The sequence below is a fragment of the Rhinolophus sinicus genome, linkage group LG02, assembly GCF_036562045.2.
Source record: "Rhinolophus sinicus isolate RSC01 linkage group LG02, ASM3656204v1, whole genome shotgun sequence".
In the NCBI taxonomy this organism is placed as follows: Eukaryota; Metazoa; Chordata; class Mammalia; order Chiroptera; family Rhinolophidae; genus Rhinolophus; species Rhinolophus sinicus.
The window spans coordinates 113,770,481-113,788,183 of NC_133752.1; the positions used below are offsets into that span (position 1 = coordinate 113,770,481).

The 17,703-nt window shown below is 49.2% G+C and overlaps 1 protein-coding gene across 5 annotated transcripts in view; it reads right to left on the reverse strand.

Moving 5' to 3' along the window:
- The window catches only part of CRACR2A (calcium release activated channel regulator 2A), a 133,561-nt gene extending 116,986 nt beyond the window's left edge, over positions 1-16,575 (reverse strand). For 2 of the 5 annotated variants that reach the window (XR_012493823.1, XM_074325251.1), the window contains exon 1: positions 16,034-16,170. The gene's annotated coding sequence lies outside the window, so the exon portion shown is untranslated. Of the gene's footprint in view, positions 1-15,935 lie in introns of all 5 variants that reach the window. The other 3 variants (XM_019756945.2, XM_074325250.1, XM_019756948.2) reach the window with 3 other exon arrangements.
- Between the last annotated feature and the right edge of the window lie 1,128 nt (positions 16,576-17,703).

A 17,703-nucleotide genomic window follows, 5' to 3' on the forward strand; every position in this document is an offset into this window, starting at 1 on the left:
GTCCACAGCCAGGGTAAGCCACTGTACGCCCAGCTCGGGGCCTCCTCCAGTCAGAGCGACCAGCGGACAGGTGAGGATGGGCTCCTGACCCACCTCTGGTCACCACAGCATGATGCGGGGCCTCCTGGGGCTATTCCTGGGAAAGCGTTCCTGGCTCTTAAAAAGTGGGGTGCAGGAACCGCTCCTGTGCTGGGTGTGCCTTTTCTGCGATCCCATTGTGACCATGAGTGGAAGCGCGAGGGAAGAGCAGAGAAAGAGGAAAGAACCCGGGTCCTCGAGGACATCGCTGAACCACTGGATTAAACAACCCTGGCGTCACGCTTCCCCCACACTTCCTCATATACAAGTAATAAATGTCCTTGTTGCTTCTGCCCATTGAGCTGGGTTTTGCTACCTGTAGCTAAGGTCATCCTCAGTGACGTGCACGCATGTTCCCGAGACGAGGGGACCATATTCCTGACGCATAATCCTGCTATCCTGCCTACAACATGCCCAAACTGCCACATCGCTCTTTCTCTCCACCTTTTCTTAGCATTCAGTGCCTTCCCCAGACTGGGCACATTTTACCATATTTTCCGTACACTAATCTATTCTACAATATATGTCAGTTCAGTTACTGAATGAAGAAACACTTTTGAGTCCCTCTGATGTACCAGACACAGCCTCAAGAAATGAGTCTCAGAAGGGCTCACAGTGGGTGCTCCTGGGAAGGAGGTAAGTGCCATGTGGCAAATTCTACGCCAGGATGTGCACACTGGTGTGTGTGAGCCAGAGAAGGGGCAAGGAAGACCTGGGGTAGGGGTGGGGGTGCAAGAGCACCTCAGAAAAGAAGCTGATTCTTGTAAGAAAAGTAGAAGATCGTGAGCAGCAAAGAGTGAGGGAGGTAGCCATTCACCACCATGGATGTGAATAATGATATAAATAAAAAGAAACACTGCTGGCAGCTAACGTTTCTGGAGCACCCACAGTGAGTCAGGCAGCTTTTAGTGCTTTCTGAATATCAACTCATTTAATCCTCCCCGAAACCTATGAGGAATCTCATATTATTAGCCTGTTTTATGGAAAAGTAAACTGAGGCATGGACAGGTTAAGTGATACAGGAAATGAGTGGCAGAGGCAGGAATTGAGTCCAGCCAGCAGTGCTTCTGGGCTCACTTTCTTTACCCGTCTGCACCGGTGGTTCTCACAGTAGTCGCCAGAACCAGCTGCCCCTGGGAACCTGCTACAAATTCAGATCCTGAGCCTCATGTCTGACTTACTAAACCAGAACCTCTAGGGCTAAGGTCCAGCATTTTCTGTTCTCACAAGTGTTCCACATCATTCTCATGCCCGCCTACATTCAAGAACCCCTGCTCAGCACTATTAACATCTAATGAGAAGGGGTGGCATATTCAGAGGAATATGAAGGGTGGCCAAAACGTCAGTGAGAAAGAGGGGAGAGATTGCGAAGAGCCTCATCCAAGGAGAGTGGGCTTCGGTGAACAGGCGTGAGAAAGGTGGAGGTGAAGCCAGACGTGGCATGACTAAGCGTCGTTCTTTGGACGAGGTCTCCTGCATTGATGCTAGAAATGGGCCAGAGGGGGAAAGAGGCCAGAAGGAGGGGGCCCAGGTAAGAAGTGAGGCATGGTTCAGACACGCAACAGCAGGGGCTACAGTGAGGTGGTGGACACGCAGAGAGAAAAGGAATGGGGACAGATTCAAGGACAGAGTGTGACGGTAGTCGGACGTGGGATAAAGGGCTGGTGGAGGGATCCAGGATGACCCCCTCGTTTCACAGCTTAGGTCGGTGGTGAAACTATTTAGCCAGATCGACAATGCTGGAGGAGGAACAAGGTTGACAAGACTGGCTCCATTTGGGAAATGTGAAGATGGAGGTGTCTGTGGGACAACGGTGTGAAAATATTCCAGAATGTCAGGAGAAAGAGGGAGCTGATGCTCAGGGCTTGGGGTCAGGGCTGGACATATAGGTTTGGGGTTCACCAGCATCGATGTGAGGGCTGAAGCCATAGACTGAGTCAAGGCTGCTCACAGACTGTGTCGGAGGAAACGAGTGAAGGCTGGAATCATGCCGATGCTAACTAACATTTAAGGGACAGCCAGGGCAAGACAGCAAAGGGGGTTCAGAAACAGAGCTTAGAGAGAAAACAAAGGAAAGAATGACATCTCAAAAATCAAAGGTTGAGGAAAGTTGGAGAATGTTTAAAGAAACACAGGGTTGACAGTGGTTTCAAACGTAGAGGTGGCAAGTATGAAGATTGAGAAGAAACACTGGATTTAGCAACGAAGAGGTCACAGGCGAACTCATCAAGAACAGCTCCAGTGAAAGGATGGGGGCAGAAGCCGGATTCATTCACAGATTTGCTCTCTAGGTGAGAAACATTTACCAGGCTTTGTGCTTTGTGTCAGGGATATAATGACAAGCAGGACGTACATGAACCAGCTCTAATCAGGTCGTGGAGAAAACAGGCAACGAACAGAAAGTACCAAAATATTACGAAGTGTCACAATTAAGCTCACAAACTTATTGCAAGGATGTCACTAACCTTTTTTGATATCATTCCTTATGAATTTGTACCAACTGGACAAACAGTTAACCAAGTGTACTATTTGGAAGTGCTGAAAAGGCTGCGTGAAAAAGCTAGACAACCTGAACTTTTCGCCAACAACTCATGGCTCTTGCATTACGACAATGCACCAGCTCACAGGGCACTGTCTGTGAGAGAGTTTTTAGCCAGGAAACACATAACTGTATTGGAACATCCTCCCTACTCACCTGACCTGGACCCCAATGACTTCTTTCTTTACCTGAAGATAAAGGAAATATTGAAAGGAAGACATTTTGATGACATTCAGGACATCAAGAGTAATACGATAACAGCTCTGATGGCCATTCCAGAAAAAGAGTTCCAAAATCACTTTGAAGGGTGGACTAGGCGCTGGCATCAGTGCATAGCTTCCCAAGGGGAGGACTTCGAAGGTGACCATGGTGACATTCAGCAATGAGGTGGGTAGCACTTTTTCTAGGAGGAGTTCACAAACTTAATTGTCTGAAGTCGTATGGGATCACAACTGAGGTAAGTGCTCTGATAAAAACATGGAGACATATAGATTGCTTGTGATAGGAAAACAGAAGAAGACTGACAGAGACAGAAGATGAGGAAAGGAAAGTACACTTCAGTTTGGTGCCACAAGCTGAGTAGAAGTGAGAAAAGAAAACGGCACGGCAGGTACAAACAGCCTTGGGGAGACAGCGCTTCCTTGTGTTCAGGAAAGGAAAGGAAGGCAAGAGGCTAGAACGGTTTTAACATGGAAAGGAGTGACCGGAGGTAAGGTCAAGAAAACAGGGCTTTGTGGCCCAGCTGAGGGATCTGGGACTTAATCCAAACTGTCACAGGAAATCACTGAAGTAAAACCTAAGAGTTTGGGAGAGATGTGATCCAATTTGCATTTTTTAAAAGATAAGTTTGGCTGATTGTGGGGAATGAACTTAGGAGGGGAGGGGTGAGATAGGAAGTGGATACATTGAGAGCTGTTAGGAAATTATTACAGTCGAGGCAAGAGATGGTGGTGTCCTGGGGTAGGGTGATGGCAGATGAGTAGGTATGGGCGAACAGACTCTAGAGCTATTTAGAAGGTGGGAATAAGAGGACGGAGGCATTGGACGGGGAAAAGGAGAGGTTGAGGCCAGCTTGGACTCTGTGGTCCCTCTACATCTATTCTGAATACTCCAAGACGACTACTGGGGGGGAAGAACATGTACCCCTGAATTCCAGGCCGAGATAAAGCCAAACCTCAGTGGCTTTGGAAGAGCTCACATCAGCAACTGAGGAACAAGTCTCACCAAGCCTTCCTCTCCTAAGGGGCCTCTAATCTCTTACAGATAAAATGATTCCTTCTAGCAGTAAATCTCCTGAAAATCTCTTGTTTTGTCATGCTCCTTCTGCTGTCACATCCTCTGGGAGTGGGGTGCTGAGTAGACTAAGTCCCCATGGCCCTTCCAATCTGGCTGGGCAAACCACACTGTGCGTGGCTGCTCGTGAAGTCACCCCAGGTACTGTTCAGGGTATTCATAAAATGCCTTCAGTACAGATGGGCAATTCAAAGTCCCAAAGGCAACCTCCATTTGATTACTTTTCCTTCTCACCATTTTGTCAATTTTAAATACGAGTAAATATGCTAGACTTTTATTTCCAGCAGTATGGTAGGCTAAGTACTTAGAATGACCCTCCCACTGAAAATCTTGAATTAAAAGAATTATATATTCTAAAAGCATTGATGAGAAGACAAGAAAGGAAGGAATTCTCTGGCCAGGGATTTTGTCAGATAACAGAATATCCAAGTTCTGACTATAATAATAGTCAGTTTTGTTAATATAATAATGACTATAATGTAATTAATGCCGTTAAAGACAAGCTTGCAAATATGTGCAGGAAACAAAACGATCATGAAGAATAACCAAGAAGATTTGAAAAAAATGGACCAAAGAGAATTTTTAGAAATAAAAATTAAATAACTGGAACTACAAACAGTGGACAGACTTACACGTAATAGCACATTAGATACAGTCTGAGAAAGAAGTAGTGAACTGGAAGCTAGGTCAAAATAAATTAACCAAAATGCAGCACAGAAAGACAAAGACTCAGAAAAATATGAAATTTATGAGACATGAAAAATAGTGGCTAACATGTCTATTTAGAGTCCTAAAAAGAGAAAAGAGAGAGAAAGAACATTTAAACGTATAGTGGCTAAAAATTTTCCAAAAGTGGGGAAAGAAGCCAACATACACATTCAAGAATGCCCGTGAGTTCCAAGAAGACTAGATAGAAAGAAATCCACCGGCAGTTCCACGTCAGTGAGACTACAGAACACCCAAGACAAAGAGAGCAGCTTAAAAGCAGATAGGGAGAAAAGGCAAGTTACTTTTCAGTGATTACAAAACAGAAGACAGTGGCAGAGTATCTTCAGCGTGCTACAAAGTAACTGTTTTCTGAGAATTCTACACTTAAAGAAATAAGGGAAATGGAGACATTATCCAATGAACAAAACTGACAAGAGTTTTCCACATGTAGGCCCTCATCAAGGACATTTTAAAAAGATGTATTTCAGATAGGAGGAAAGAGCTTCTAGATGGAAGATCTGAGATTAAAAGAAGGAATGAAGAACAAAGGAAATGAAAATGGATGTTCTCAGTCTGTTTTTGAGGAAATAACACAGGTTTGGAGGCAGACCTATTTATATTCATATCTTGCTGCAGTTTCTTAGTATCTGGGGTACTTGAATCACGCTACTTACTCTCTCAGAATCTTGATATCTTCATTTTAAAAATGCATATAATAGTGCCATTAATGCAAGGATTTTGTGAGGAATACATGAGCAAACACATATAAATGCTCTCAACATTGCTTCTGCATCCAGAAGGTGGAAAATAAATGTCAATTTCTTATCTCTTCAAAAATTAATGAATAACCAGGTAAATAAGATATTGTTAGCAACAAAGGATCACCCCTTCTACTTCAGGTGTAAGATAAAATTCTGGCACTTTTTCATTTTGTGTGAATCTGCAGGACAGAGCCGAACTTTAGCCGTTGTTTTCTTGTCTTCTTTTCAGTATCGATTCTAAGATCTTCCAAACAAAATATTTATGATTCCTTTATTTAAAAATACACTGCCTGTGTCCACACTAGCCTCAGGGCTATACCCTGGATTCCAGTTTAACTCACAATTTTAAAGTAATTTGTGTTCACAGTTTTATGAGGTTATAAAATACATGTTGGCCCATCAGCAAGGCAAACTGGCCTATCCTGCCCAACCCCCTCCCCAGGCCTCTCCCGCCCTCTAGGAGATAGCAACAGACAGAAGATCCCTTTGCTGTAGCTTGTGCACCCCAATCCCAGTGCTGAGACACCCTCCCCAGCTCCACCCTTCACCTCACCCTCCGTTTCATTAAGGACAAAGAAGCCAAAGCAATATAAGGCTGCTAAGAAAAGTTAGCTTAGTCTCTTGTAAGTTCTCTACCTCATCTTCATTCGGCAACAACTTGCTGGGTCAGGTGGCAGGAGGCCACATAAGCCCAGACCCAAACTCTCCTTGATGTCAAGGAAACAAAAAGCACTAGTCCTGAAGTTCTAAGACCTGGGCTGGCTTCCTTACTCTGACATTTCTTATCTGTTTTTTCCTCACCTGTAAATTGGAGGCAATAATTATATCATATTTATAGAGCATTTTACAATTTACTAAGTTGTCAGTTGTAATTTCATTTAATATGCATAGTTGGGCATACAATACCGAGCATAATACTTCCCTGTGTTGCTGTAAAGATTTACAAGCAGACTCTGGGACTGCTGTGTAAACTGCAAAGAGCTTCCGCAATATGAAGGTTCGTCACCGGGTACTGCAGTTGACCATTAAACATCCCGGTGTTTAGGGGAGCCCACCTCCCACACAGCTGAAGACCCACAGGTGTGCAGATTAGGAGCTGAACCCTGAACAGCTCCGTCTGACGTGCGCGGGTCAGCTGGAAAAACGGTGTCTACCTGCACCAGCACCGCTCAAACCCCTGTTGGGTGCGCCCCCTGCAGTCCAAGTGCTTGCATTGGAATTCGGATTCTACACTTACTGGCTTAGCGTCCTTGAGCAAGGGCCTCACCTCCACATTAAATTAAGAATGATAATAGTCCCATCTCGTAGCTCTGGAAGGTACTCAGTGAAAGAGAGTTGCCTTGAATCTACAGGGAGTCAAGCTGACAGGTGTCTGGCCACTCACGTCCGCACTGTTTGACAGCCATCAGCGTCTGGTCTTTCTGCCTTTCTCAAATATTTGCAAAGGGCAGGCAGAAGCTCTGCATAGCAAGACACACTGCATTGTTTCTTAAAGACAACAAAGTCTGAGATTCCCACTCAGACTTAGATTTGCAGGCATCTCTATGCTGTTTTGGATGGAAGCAGAGCCCAGGCTCCCCGGGGCCCCAGGCAGCCCAGACCCTCCCCACTTCTGCTTGAGAGTCTTGCTTTCAGCAGGTTGGAGAGCTCTGGACTAGGATGCTGGCAGAGCCTCAAGCCCCTAACTGGACGGTACAGCTCACCCTAAAAGGCAGTAAGGTCTGAGCCAACACACCACGGACCGCTTACAATGACCAACGAAGCAAATGGTTAATGAAGCTCGACCCAATGAACGCATGGAAACTACCTGGCTGCGAAAAAATACAAGCCGCCCCCATTTAAAAGGCTTGATCGTTGTAAAGTACTTTCACTTAGTCACTTTCATGCCACCATTATGACATGCCTCAGAGAGATGAATGGCAGCTATTTTATCGATGAGGCAACTGAGGCCACGGTGAGCCAGTGAGGAGCTCTCCCTGCCAGAGTCTGCTGCTGGGCACAAGAGCTCCACCCAAGCTGTGGGCCTGCCGGTCCAGCTGCAGCTCCTGGGCCCGGTCCTGGGAGAACCGCATCCTAAGAGGCCCGCAGCACGCCTTCCATCAGTTCTGCATTCGAATTCAGACGGGCCAGGGCAGGAGGACATGAAGCCGGGCTTAGTCCCTCAGCTTGCGTCTTAGCCCAGAACAGGAAAACACGCACTCAGGAGCACTAATTAGACCCAGTCAGCCTGGACTTCGTAGGCTGACTGCCACCAGCAGTGGACTGGACCCCTGTGTTCTCTGGGTGAGGGCGAGAAAGTCAGCCAGGACTGTCACGGTGCTATTAACATCTCTTTCTAAAGTGCCTCTGGGCCAGCCCAACCCAGGAGACTGCAGGCTGCAGACGGCACGGCATGGCTGCACGGCGAGTGGATACATCAGGAACCCAGGCAGGCGGGGGCCCAGAGGATGGGACTAACCATGGTTACCAAGTTACCAGGCCTCGGACATGGTAAACTGTGAAAAGCTGCTGAAAAGTCATCAGGCGGCAGACATGAAAGAATTCAATAGTGAGCCTATTGTGAAAGAGTTATCCCCTAGGCTTCTCCTCTCGGTCTGTTTTGGTTGGCTTTCCTGGTGGATCACTTTGTACAAGAGGGTGAGACTCTGAGGGTGGCCCTGCCCGCTTCCACTCCACAGCCCCACAGCACCTTCCACAAGGCTCTAAACACCATCTCCATCCTAATGGAGCACAGTCCATACAGCACACGTCCATGCAAATTCTAGAAACCTGCCAGAGTAGACATTTGTGCCCTGGCAGGGCCGGCTATGCCTGGTTCTATAGGACATCCCTGTTTGCTCGGAAGAGGAGGGTCAGAGAGTCCCGAATCTCATCCTGGCTCCTCACATCTTTTAGATGGTAAACTGAGTCGGTGCAAGCGAACACTGGGGAGGTAAGCCTTAGAAGCATTGGTAGGGCTGAGGCATGTCTTACGGCCTGGATAGAACTTCATGGGTTTAATTTCCATGCACACGGGTCCTCAGACACTGTTAAAGTGGACTTAAGGACTGTCGAGGAACATTCCTCCCAGGACCGCCTGCCACCACCTACCTGCTGAATTCTGCCATCCTTGAAGGCCTAGCTCAGTTCTCACCTGCCCAGCTCACGCTTCCCCAAAGCTCGTTTCCTTCTAGAGCACAAACCTACGGTCCGGCTCCCCAGGCAATAGCAAGTGTCGAAGGAAGTATTATAGCCTTTGTTCTTCTTCCCAGAACAATGCACTGCACACAGTAGGTGCTCAATAGTATCTGTCGATGCTTTTTGTTTTTTGGCATTAACATTAAATAAAACCACATTGATTTACCCCTGAAGTATCAGCAAATTCAAATGTGGGATGTGGTATAATGTGATTGCTATTCAGTACAACTTAGAGCTGCTTATTCTATTTCTAATTCCAGTAAATGGCACTTGTGAGTTTAAAAGAATTTTTTATTTGCTCTGTCTGGTTACATAATGGAGACCTACTATTAATAATTTTTTTTCATTAACATTCATTTCACTTAGTTCCTTTTTGTGTCTTTGTTTCTAATTCAAGCTGTGGTTTGATGCATTAAAATTGCATTCCTTAAAAAGAAGTTCTATAGCAGACTTGTTTTTCTCAATTAAAGTAGAGTGGGCCCCACCCCTATGGTTTCTGACTGGCCTGTGCTTGAGGTGGCTCGTCTAATTTGGAGTCAGGGATTGTGCTCTCATTTCACACGTGTGTTGACAGAGCTCTGTTACCAAGCAGACCCCACAACCCAGGGGTCAGCGCTTTGTAGGGAGCCAGTCTGGTGCACAGTGGCCAACAGCATGGGTGAGGTATCGGTGACATAGGTGTCTATACCAGAACTGGTTTAAACCCAGAACTGGTGTGAACTCAGACAATTTACTGAACCTCTCTGAGCCTCAGTTTCCTTGTCTGTAAAATGGGGATGCTATGTTCCAGATTAGAAACAGTGGCTGGCACATGCTGTTACTCAATAAATTATGCATGGAGCCCACGTTAAAGCTGTTGGGCGCCTGGCTGCTTCTCCAGCTGACTTCATTCCCAGAGTTAAGCCACATTTCCTGAAGCCAGAATCCCAAGACCTAAACAAAGACAAACCCCAAAAATCTGAGTACAGGGCTACACAACAGGGACTAGTACAGTCCATAGAGAGGGTAATGACAAGCAATAAGAAGTGTGCCAGAGGGACACACTGCAGAAGATAAAAATGCTAGGCAGAATGCCTGCTGGAGAAATGAGAAACACACCCACCACATTTACAGCCAGGACGGTCACGCCCTAGGAACACGCCACCTTGCCTAAATGAATGCAGTCAAGCTATGGCAAGACACCAAGAGGGACAGAAAAGCACTACTGATCACCATCAAGAACGAGAACTGACACGGTGACCAAGCCCCTGCTGGCCAGGGAAGACTTACCATCTCTGCCCGGGGAGCAACCCAAGGTCAAAGCTAAACATCACTTTTATAGTGCGTGTGTAATTAGTTGAAAAGCTTAATTGAGCAGTTTGATAAATTCCATTAGCAGTTTATCTATGGTATGTAATTAAGCTATTTTCAAGCAAATCCTTTTTAGCTAAAGGCTCCAGTTAAGAAGCCTAATGAAAGAGGGTTCATATAATATATACCCAAATCCATGCAGATTCTAGGAACCTTCTAGACCAGACACCAAAGTCAGGCAGAGATGGCTGTGCTTGATTCTATGCAATGGCATTCCCATCTAGATGAAGGAGGAAGGGTCAGAAAGGCCAGAATCGAATATGAGCTCTGAAATTACTACGGCCTTGGGTATGTGACATTTCTCATCAGCAAAGGGTGGATGATAATAAAGACCTATAGGACCATTGGGAGAAATGTATAACATGCTTAGCACAGAGCCCAGCCCAAAGGAGGGCAGCCTCACAGAAGCTCCTCTGGCTGAAGCAGAGAATTAAAAAAAAACAGAAAATAAGAAGAAATAGAAGCAGAAAGATTGCCCAAGTGGCAAGGGTCTCTGATGGCCAGGCCTGTGTGCCAGGCCTGACACTGTCTGACGGAGACAGAGCAAGGCTGTGGCTCTCTCTGGAGCCAGGGTTAATACCGACCCCTAGCAGATGGGGAGGTGAAAAGGTTCTGGAGATGGTGGGGGTGGCTGCACAACACCAGGAATGTTCTTAATGCTACTTCAAAATAGCTAAAATTATAAATTTCACGTTATGTATATTTTACTCCCATTAAAAAGAACCCAAGGTACCAAAAACTTCAAAAACAAAACAATACCCTAAAGCCCAACTCTCAGCCACCTTAGACAGCAAAACAAAAGTAGTGTAAAGGAGAGCTGGGGTCGCCTTCTCTCCGTGGGATTCTGTAGGGGGACAGGGTCCGCGCACCAGACACCTCAAAAGCCCCATGAGTCTAGGCCTCCAGCGCAAGGAGCTGACCCTCATCCAGGATGTCCATTCCATACCAACTCCTGGAAGACCTGAAAGTAGAAGCCATGTGCGGACCACAGCACCAGAGAAAGATCTAGGATTCTTGTGCAGAACAATTCGTCTTTCCTGATGGTATCTCCCAATAGTAATTTCTGACCATAATCCAGATGAAACATAAAGCAACTTCTGAGGACCTCCGCCCCTCGGAACAGTGGTGCTGCTGCTTGTTCAGAAAGCACTTGCCTTTGGGAAGAAAGCCTCTGACTTTCACACTTGCTCAAGCTATAGAAAGAGCAGCTTTGACAAACCATCTTCTTTCCCACAGGAAAAGAACGCTGGCTGAAGACAGGTGTACTCTCTCTGGCCAGGGTCTCTCACCCCCTTTGCCATGAACTCTCTGACCTCATTCATGTCCACAGAAGGGCATGGCAACCTCTCTGCCATGCTGAGAGGGTTACGAGCTGTCCCTGAGCCTGAGGGAACTGCCGCTGCAAATGCCTGCGGCTGGGCATGACCGCCCTGGGCCCAACAGCATTTCTCAGCTGATCCTTCCCCATCTCGCGGTCATTGGAAGCCCCAGGGGCAGCTCCCTGGTGGGGACTTCCGCCAGAAGCTGGCCAGAGTGAGCGGGTGACACAGATCCCTCTAACAGCACTAGTTATCTTCTCAGATCATCCCTCCAAGGGGACTGTGAGTGCTGGTCTGTCCCTCTTCTTAAACCAGGTCCCCTGGGACCTGAGCTGGCACAGTCAGCATACATGCTAATTAGGTGAGAGATTCTGTCCCTGCCCTCTGGGGAATTTCAGTCCAAGACTGGCATGATGACAAGGACAAGGGGAAGGAGGACCCCGACAACAGCAAACTCCCGACAAAGCCTCAGGGCTGCCGGGGCCGTCAGCCTTCGGGGAGCTGCCTCTTCACACCCATGAGCTCACTGAAGTGAACTGGCAGGTAACTATTCCCATTTCCCTGAGGGGGTAGAAACTCAGATTTGGAGGGTGAATCCTAAGGACACATGACCTGTTAGGCTCAGAAGTGGGCGCCAACCTCAGCATTCAGGGCGGCAGACAGGCACGGTTGGCGACATGGCCCTGGGGCCAGGCTGCCTGAGTTCACATCGCAGCTCAGCCTCTTACTAGCTGTATGACTTCAGCAAGTTACTCTACCTCTAGGAGCCTTGCTTCCTCAGCTGTAAAATGGGAGAATGATAATAATAATACCTATGTCACAAGGCTGTAATAAGGATTGAGTTCCTTTGTTTGTACCAAACTCTCAGCCATGCCTTGTCCATTTCTGTGTATCCAGCCTCAAGGGGCAGTGGGAAGAGGGTCCCTGAAGTTCTGTGTGTGAGTGGGGAGGATGGGGGGCTGCAGGAAGTCGGTCTCCCTCCCCACCTCAGCACCAATCCCACCTTCCATACCAGCTGTGAGGGTGTGTGCTTATGTGGATTCAATGTGGCAAAGCTGCATACATTTACCAGAACTCAGGCCAGCTGCAAATCCTGGGGTTCAACACTGAGCAATCGCTAAAGTAAATAAAGTGAAAATAAACCAATTACCCAGGTAATACTAGGAGATTTTCCTCTTGTCTGCACTGATAATTGAGCCGTTGTAGCCAGCCACCTACTTCCCCAGTGCTACTGTGAGTTGAAAAGAAAGTTAAGGAAGCCACCTGGCCAGAAATGCAAATACAGGCTCGGGAGGTCCCAGAGCTGGTCCCATCAGGTCTTAGCACATGCACAGCAGGTGTGCTAAGTCTCGCCCTTTTCACCTTTCCCCTAAGTCCAGCAGGGCACAGAAGTGCGCAGAGGCAGGGGAGCTAAGCCCAGAGGGCTGGGTATGGAGCCAATCTAACCACACTCCAGAGCCCTCTTGCATAAGGCACAGCTCCCCCACGTTCTAGGGCCCAGCCACACATTTTTCCCAGCCCAGGCAGGGCACCTCTATTCAGTGAATAAGGAGACTTCGGCACAGGTTCAGTAGGGACAGGGGCCCTTGGACTCTGCACCGCGTGGGAAGCCTGTCTGCTCCCACCTCCCTGTATCGCCTGGGTCAGCCAGTGTCAGACTCTGCCCCTGTAAAGGCCTCTTCCGCCAGCCCATCCAAACTGTGTCAACAAGCAGACCAGAGAAGAAAGAGCCCTGCTGACATTCAGAGAAAGCCAGGACTGGGAGCCAAAACAAACTGACCAAGGGAATGCACTGTCTCCAAAAGAATCTGTCATCGAAAGAAAATCCCCTATTTCTAAGCTAGGAGAGACCCCGCCTGTAAACTTGTCCATCAGACGGTGATCCCTTGAGGCATTTCAGGCAGGTGAGGGCATTCAGAATCCCATTCCCAACAGTGGACTTCAAGAAGGGCTTCTGTCCAACAGTCCATTCGTCCTCAGGACTTAGTCTGAAAGGGCAGAGCGGGCACGAGGCTAGAGTGAGTCAGAACTTCAAGACCTGTGGCCAAGGCTGGTTTGAACAAGGTGCATTCTGTAGAAGACAAAGCCTACAGTGTGCTACACCCCCACCCCTGCACCTCAGCGTGAACCACAAACTCATTTCATGCAGCTGGCGTCATGCTACGTTGGCCAATGAGAGCAGCTTCCAGGGGGAAACCAAGACCCAGAAGGTCACTGCTGAGTCCCGGAAGCTGGCAGAGGAGTCTTCTCAGTCTTGATACTGTTGGTGAGAGACGGGTCAGCGTAGTGTGATGTTGAAGGCATGGGCACTGGCTTAGCCAAACTGCCTGTGTCCAAATCCTGACTGTCCCAATTGCTAGCTGTGTGACTGTGAGCATGATATTGGCCTCTCTGTGCTCTGTTAACTTCTCTCTACAATGGGAATGACAGCAGTACCTACTTGACTGGGTTGTAGTGAGACATAAGCGAGCAAACACATGTCTGACACTTAATGTACACCAGCTGTCCCAAGGGCCCCCACTGTGCCCAGGACATCCTGGCTTATGCCTGTCATCCCAGCACCATTACTAACACTCTCTCTTTTGCTCTCAAAAGTGAACGGGTTGCACGATAAATTCTAAAGCTGACTGCCTGTTGCCTTTCTTCTGCCCACCTGGTTATCTCCCTGCTTCGTGCTGCCTCTCTGAGTACTGGGAGCTAGGTTCCCAACGTGTTTGTCCCCACAATAGCTTTGCCCATGTCACTGAGGTATCTGCTCCATAAACTGTTGTTCTTTTCTTCCTTTCTCTCTTTCCTTTGTCACTCCCTCTCCTTCCTCTTCTCCCACAGCCAGCCTCTCCTTTCTGCGCCTTCCCCCTCAGTACCTGAGGGCGCCAGCAGTGCACCCGGGGGCGCCCACAGACCCTGCACACTTGGATGGGACACTTTCTGGCTTTCTAACTGAACTACGCCTTAGCCAAATTTCTCTTAGAGAAAAGTAAACAATTGAGATGTCAAAGAAATGATGTGACCACTAGACGGATGAGTGGAAATAATGTGGCAGTTTGTGTATGTGTGTGAGTTTGTGTTGTTTACAGGGAAAAAGAGAATAACAACGTGAAATAGTCCATTCAATACCGGAAGCTGTCTATAAACACCACCCCCAAGGGCTATGTTATGGGGGAGGCTGGAGGCTGCTCCCCAAACAGCTGCCTCCCCACATGGTGAGAGCAAAACCTGAGAGTCGGGAGCTCATGGGTCTGGACTGCTCTCTGCCACTCACTAACCACTGGCAATGACCATGATTTTCTGAAGCCCGTTTCTCTACTTGTAAAACAGGGCTCACTTTTCCCTAGATCACCAGATACTGTGCATTGTAGGAGGTCCTGGGCCTGTTCTTAGGTTCCAGAAACAGCACGTGGGGAATTCCACAACAGTCGCAATCACGTCTTTAGGGTCTGTCTAGCCCTTTTTACAGGGCAAACATACGAGGGAACCAAGGCCTGGGGCAGTAGGGTAACCTGAGCTAATTCTCGCCCAAGGAGTCATGGCGAAGCCTGAGGCCCCTGTGCACTGAGGCAGAACACACAGTTGTTCTGTGTGGAAGAAAAGCAAGGGAGCGATGTGAATTCAGTGACTGACTTACCAAATCCCAGGGGATCCCCCAGCAGCTCCCCCTCAGCACAACTTCTCTCAGCTGCCTTTCAGGATCCCAGCAGCCTACAGGCTTGACCCTACTTCCCCAAAGCACTCTCAGCAAACTCCAACAAGGAGCCTCAAGGCAGGGGACACAGAACCAATGGCCGCTGCAGGCCTGTCCCCGTGTGTGGTCCATCACAGGCTTCCATGTCTTCCATCACCCACCAAACCTGACACTGTTCCTAGGATTCCCTGCCTAGCACAGGAACTCAAATCTCCATCGTGGTAGTCTCCTCCTTTGCTCTGGCCTCTGACATTTATTCAGCTACCAGATTGGACTATTCCATCTGTCTCTGGGTTCAAATCCATGTCCCACCACTTATTTGCTGTGTGACCTTGGACAAGTTGTTTAACCTGTCTGATTCTCAGTCTCCTCCTCAACAAAATGGGTAGAGGTAATACGTAATCGCCTCGTAAGGTTGTTGGGAGGATTAAATGAGATCATGTGAGAAAATGCCTTGCCACAGGCCCTGGCCTATAACAGACTGTTTCTCCCCGACACACAAACACCCCTTTCAGCAATGTCTCTGGTTGTGCCCCTTCCTCTCCATTCCCAACAGCCCTACTCAGCCCCACATAGTCACTGCAGTCTTGTCCTTCCCAGGTTCTCTTCCCACAGCCTCCTTCACTGTTGGCACATCCCAAGTATTGCTGCCAAACCCCAAGTTCTTCTGGACCCAGCCCCAGTAACAACAATGCCCTTCTCATAAACCATCAAAATGCCCCTGGGCCTAATAATGAAGCTCAAGTTCCCTAGCCCACCACTCCAGGCCTTCCACCATTCCTCACCACAATTCCAAGAATTCCAGCCATCTGATCCCAAGCAGCATTCCTCACCACATCACCACTGCTATTACCTTTTCCCTTGTCCAAGTTGACTGTGTGTGAGTGGACAGATATAGGAATTCAGAGGGCTTTCCCACATGCTTGGGGAAATTCACCACATCCCCATGCACACACACGCACATACACAGGCGTGCACACACATACACATGTGTGCACACACACACGTGTGCACACACGCACACACACCTGGGCAGAGTCAGCAAGCCGGCGAGTGACACGCCAGACCACAAGCAAAGATGGGGCCCAGGAGGAAGTACAGCCCCAGTAGCAGCCCATTTCCTGACCTTCTTCCTCTGTTCTGGGAGGTTCTTCTGGTGTCTCTTTCGGTCTTTCTGACCATGTCTCTCCCAGTTCTTTGTTTCTGCACAGGCCACAGCCCTGTCGCAGTCCTGGCCAACGTGGCAGGAGCTCCTAGCAGCACTGACTTGCAGGTGAGGAGTTCGGGTTTCCAGACCTGTGACCCTGGGCCAGTCACTGCACCCCTCTGAGCCTCGGTTTCTTCATCTGCAAAATGAACAGGCTGGATGGGGCCAAGGGTCCGAGGTCCCTTCCTGATCTCGGTCCCACTGCCCGCGGCCCTCCTCCGGTCCCTCCCAAGGTTTGCGTGATACGATTATCTGAGGGAAGGGATCGAGGGCCAGGCCAGGCCTGGGGACAGGGGCTGGGGAGCCAGCCGTTCCCCTCCCGGGTGCACCGTCTCCGACAGCCCTCTCAGGAGCTCCATGTGCTGGTACACATATGCGCACTCTCGGCTGCCACGGGGCAAGCAGGCAGGAAGCGCCGCCCTCCCGCGCTGCACCGGGCAGAGGGGGCTGGGAGAACGCCCACCCCGCAACCGTCCTCCGGGATACCTTGGGCGTCGCTGCCTTCCCTTCTACCTGCTGGCGCCGCCGCCGGGCTCACAGCTGTTAGGCAGCCGCTGACTGCCCAGCTGGCTGCTCCGCCCGACTTTCTCTGCCCGGAACCCGCGCGGGCTGGACTAGCCCCCAGCGGTGCAGAAGTGGAGGCGGCGCTCCTGAGCCGTCGCTGCCGGCCGCCACCCCCTGGGCGCCCTCCGGGATCTGCAACAGCCCCGCGTTGGGGTCCCAGCGGCGAGAGGAGACTTCAGACTGTCTAGGAGCCTGAGTGGTGAGGGAGGGGCTGCTGCTGACTTTGCCTGATTGGTCCGGCTGCCTGGGCCCCTCTGCTCCTGAGTCCCCCTAAGCCCCTGGCCCTGATTCCAGAATGCTTGCAGGTTGCAGAGCCACGCATTTCTCTAAAGGGGGTGAATTAGCCTGGGACCTTGTGAGCCCACTGGAGACAGGTGGTGTCTGAGTACGCATCCCTGAAAACCTGCAACATCCAGGTCCACTCCAGCTGTTATCTCTGGGGATTTTGTCCTTTATTCTTTTCTGTCCCTTCTGTATGGTCTTCTATAATATAAAGCATTCAATGCATATTTTAAATAAAGCTTTAAATAAACCTTCAAAGACCTTCCAAGGCGGTGGGACTGAAGGACAACCCTCAGCCAGGTCCACTGGCCTCCTGCACTGGCTCTCTGGCCACGAGCGGACTTTCCCGCCTTATCCCATGTCCCCCAAACACACATGCATCCCCGCTCCAGCAACATGGGATGTTGCCAAACTCCAGCTGTGGGACTCCTCGCTTTGCCTGGGTTGCCCGTCCCCTTTCTTCTCTGCCCATTGAACTATTACTCATCCATCCCGGCCCCACTGACATATCCCCTTTTCAGTAAACCCGCCCCAGACACTGGTCTCAACAGAACAGCCCAGCCCGTCTTGTTGAGCCACTTGTGCTCCTGCTGATCTATATGTTAATATTAGGACCCCCTTTTGCTCCGCCCTTTGACTCCCCTTTGCTCCACAATGAACCCTGTTTCTGGAGGGATAAAAGCACTTACTGAGCAGCTGTCATAAGTCGCTATGTGCTGTCCTTTCCTGTCCTTGAAGCCCGG